At 34.7% G+C, this 4,369-nt stretch overlaps 1 long non-coding RNA gene across 1 annotated transcript; it reads right to left on the bottom strand.

The window, feature by feature from the left end:
- Positions 1 to 1,861: 1,861 nt before the first annotated feature.
- Positions 1,862 to 4,369, bottom strand: LOC125660901 (uncharacterized). Its single transcript, XR_007364529.2, has 2 exons — positions 4,102 to 4,369; positions 1,862 to 2,836 (listed from the first exon to the last, which is right to left on the bottom strand). It is a non-coding gene; the product is annotated as an uncharacterized LOC125660901 (long non-coding RNA).

The following is a 4,369-nucleotide window of genomic DNA, read 5'->3' as shown; positions in this document are numbered from 1 at the left end:
TTTGGCTAGGTACATTTGGAATGAAATTACACGGTATTTTTGGTAGGCTTCATATCAGAGACATATATTATTTTAGGGCTAATATTGACTATAAATCAAAATTATTTTTTTTTCAATACAATATGCAAGAAAGTTGCCAGAAATTTTACTGAACTTCCATTTTTGTTGCACATAAGAATCTTAAGAGCATCAGACAGACAGATGGCGTGGGGTTTTTTTTCTGAAGGGGGGGGGGTAGCAGAGGATAACTCGCGGTCGTCTAAAATTCTTGACTATCAAACGAAAATAAAAAGGGGTCCAAAAAATCCATAACAGATGTTCTCTATTCCAAACTTCAACACCATACATGTAAAGAAGGGGGCGGATTCATCCTACCATGCAATGTAAGGGGGGGGGGGGGGGGGGGGGGGTGTCAGCCAGTATATCATAATTCGCAAGGGATGATAATTTACTATGCTTGTGAATATAATGGAAAATTCAACTTTATCAAAGTTAAAAGTATCCCGTCTCTGATTTAAAGCGCATGAGAGTAAAGGATATCAAATTGGAATGGGACGGTGGTAAAACGGATTTCTTTTAGATCCAGTGGTACGGTATGTATTAATATCTCACCAGAGCTCATAGAATGTAGAACTGACTTCATAATGACTTATGAAGATGATCGGTGGGGAAATAACATATTCTGGTGATATTACTGGTTATACAGGTATATATTTTGTAGACAGTGGAGGGGTGGTGGTGTGTACACAACATCTGTACACGTACACTACCCACTTCACGTGTCTGTGCATTATGCAAGCACTAGTGTTTGCAAACCTTTATAAGACACATGAAAGACTGCATTGAAGATAATGGCAAGGATGTCACTTAGGATCAACAAGCTCCACTTTTAATTTGGTGTCTGTGCATCAAATAAAGTATTTCTCATCTCCCACAAAATCTTTAAAGAAGAACACTATAACAAGAAATGGGAGATGTCTCTCATTATTCCATGGAAATAATTGTCATTAACACTATATTCTTTTAGCCCCTTAACTGGCCCTGTGAAATGCAGAACCACATGACCTCTACCCTTGCCCTTGGTGACTAGGTATACAGACTGTTGAATAGCAGTTGACCTTTGCTGTTCACTACAACAACCTTTTTCAAGACCACCAATTCTTTTAACACAACTTCCAAGAAATGCAATAAAATGGGAAAGTCTAACAGATTGAAACACACAAGAGTCAATGTACTATAATCATGATTTTATGCTTGTTTATAAGGAACTCCTTGAAAGAAATTAAAAATATTTTTAATATTTATGATCAAGATTCCTTATAGCCAATATTCTTTCAAGCTTAACAAGGTTATTATGATGTGCATTGAAAATAGTTATTCTTAAAGGGGCATTAGCTGCCATTTTGATACCAAAAAATTAATTAAATGGCTCCATATCATACATGTATATTTCAGTGATAACACCAGTATTTAATTATTTCAAACACCTTTTAACCCCAAAACAGGCACATTAATGTGTATGAATATCACATGAATTTTGGTAATTAAATGATTATTGTCTTGCAAGACAATAATTCGTCCTTATGTATTTCTATACACTAAAAGTGACAATCTATTGTCGTTTTATTAGGTTTCTCATGTTTTTGTACAAAATAAATATTATTATTAGGCATTAATATATATTCTTATTGAGAGATTTTGAATAAAAAGGTTGCCATCACTTTCACAGCTAATGCCCCTTTGACAAACTACATAGCATATCATAATTAACTTGCTGTTAATGAATATGTAACTCTTAAATTAGGTTAAGAGAATTTGATACCAAAGTGCAGAATATTATATTGTAAAATGTACAAAGGTGCAGCCTTGAAATTTATTAAACATAACAATATGATTTCACAAAGTGTATTAATCAGTAATGGACAGTATCACTTATACCCTTCATAAATGTATTTTAACATAATGCATTTAGTACTACTGTGTGCTGGATTATTTTTCAACCCCATGTAAATAATGAATTACATTCAAGGGCAACAACTCTTCTAGACACATATTCTGTTCTGAACACAATCTCTTCCATAGTCATAAGATATACATCATCATTTAAACTAATGTGTTAACATGTGCATACCATAGGAAAAGATTTCACACACATACATCATAACCTATTATCCAATGTGGAGATGTACATGGACTCCAAAGTTTAGATATTGTATGTCTAAAAATATGTTCATTTGAAATATTAATAAGTACAAATGTACAATGTCAGCTACAATATGAGTTGAGGATTTTTTTCAAGTTTTTCATAGCAAAATCATGATGGTATGTAAATCTATCCAAATACATAAGGGTCTTAGTACAGTTTCCAGCACATCCATTCATATTCCTGGTCATCCTATCTCCAACAATCTAGACATTACTTAGTTCTCTCCATGCCAAAAACACATAGGACCGAGACTCTCTCCAATCCACTCTGTTCTATTGCTACCATCTTGATCTCATTCAAGTTTCTCCATTCTGCAATCTTTCTTTCTGCTTCTACTGTTCCTCTCCAGGTTGTTTTCGGTCTCTTAAATGCCCTCTTCCCTTCTGGTGTCCAACCCAACGCCATCTCACTGTCATTGTCACCTCCCCTCCATAGCACGTGTCCTATATAGTTCCATCACCGTCTCCTCAGCTCATTGTTTATTGCATTGATGTCAGTCCTGGCTGCCACTTCCTGTTTTCCATAATTTTCTGCTACTTTATCCCCAGTATCCTCTGCAAGCATCTGATCTGGTAAGCATCTATTGACTTTTCACCTATTCACCTTCCAAGACATGGACATGCAAAATTTCTGAAAAAATAAATGCAAATATACCCTATGATAAATTTTAAATACATGCGTCTTAAACAGTACAAGAGGCCAAAGAGCCACATCGCTCAACGGAGTCACCTTGGCCCTGTCATTGTACAGCTGTTGTGATTTTAAAAAGATTTCAGTCTTTATTCCTATGAAAAATGTTGATCCCATATTGTGGACCCAGCCTACATGAGCCCCAAAGGATCACAACATTACTGAAAATGAATTCACATTACACAGAAATGCCCCAACACCGCCTCAACACCAATATGATCGACAAGATCTTGCTGTTCTGGATAAGACCAAGGTCACAAGGTTAATCATGGTACATGCATGATACAAAAGATCTTGACATAAGAAATCTATATACAAAATATGAAAGCTCTGTCTTAAATAGTTGAGATATTGAATAGGTAAGATTTTTATCAAAAGTAGGTCAAACTTCCAGGTCAAAGTCACAAGATCGAACACTGTTGCATCACATGAAAGAACTTTTCGTAAAAAATGTATATACAAAATATAAAAGCCCTAGCTTAAATAGTTCAAGAAATATTTTTAAAAAAGATTTTTCCTATATACTTGTATGTAAAACCTTTATCCCCTATTGTGGCCCACCCTACCCTCGGGGCCATGATTTTAACAAAATTGAATCTGCACTATGTCAGAGAGCTGTCATGTAAATTTGAACTTTTCTAGCCCAGTGGTTCTTATGGAGATTTTTAAATGCCACCCCCCCCCCACCCCCGGCCTATTTTTACATTTTTGCAAGTAAGTAAGTAAGTAATTTTTATTTAAAGCCGGAACTATATACAGGTAACAATAAACATGAGCTAAGAGCTCTTTAACCGACTATATAGCATTAAAAAAACACAAAGCACTAATGATATATAATTGCATGCATAGACATAAAAACAGAAATTTGAAATAAAACAGGACGCATACATGTATACAGACATCACAAGTCATGCATATATATACACAGGGACTAGCTATATTAAGATTATCGCCCCTTTGAAGGGGGCATAGTCTTTCATTTCAACAAACTTGAATCCCCTTAACCCATGGATGATCTATGCCAAGTTTGATTGAATTTGGCCCAGTGGTTCTGGAGAAGATGAAAATGTGAAAAGTTTACAGACAGATGGCAGATACAAAGTGATTAAAATAGCTTACTTGAGCTTTCAGCTCAGGTGAGCTAACAATATATCTTTTAAGATGTTTCAGCATATATATATCTTTTATTAATAATAACTTCTTACCCTGTCCCTTTTCTTTTCAGTGGAATGAAATCTGGGTTGTAAGATGGTAGATACATTTTTATCCATTCTTCAGCTTTCTGGAAATGTCATTTTGGAGTTTCAGACAGGCTTTGTTTCCTGAAATAAACTTTAATTTAAAATTATTTTTTTTAGAATTTCTGACTTAATTTTGAACTACATGTATTTGGAATAAGTAAATACTTGTAATGTTCAAGGGACATTATATGGAACGAGCACGCAGGATTTTAATATCATTTATATGTACTTA

Source organism: Ostrea edulis, chromosome 8 (assembly GCF_947568905.1).
Source record: "Ostrea edulis chromosome 8, xbOstEdul1.1, whole genome shotgun sequence".
NCBI classification, from domain to species: domain Eukaryota; kingdom Metazoa; phylum Mollusca; class Bivalvia; order Ostreida; family Ostreidae; genus Ostrea; species Ostrea edulis.
The sequence above is the reverse complement of the archived record's forward strand: the minus strand, read 5'-3'. Positions and strand labels throughout refer to the sequence as shown.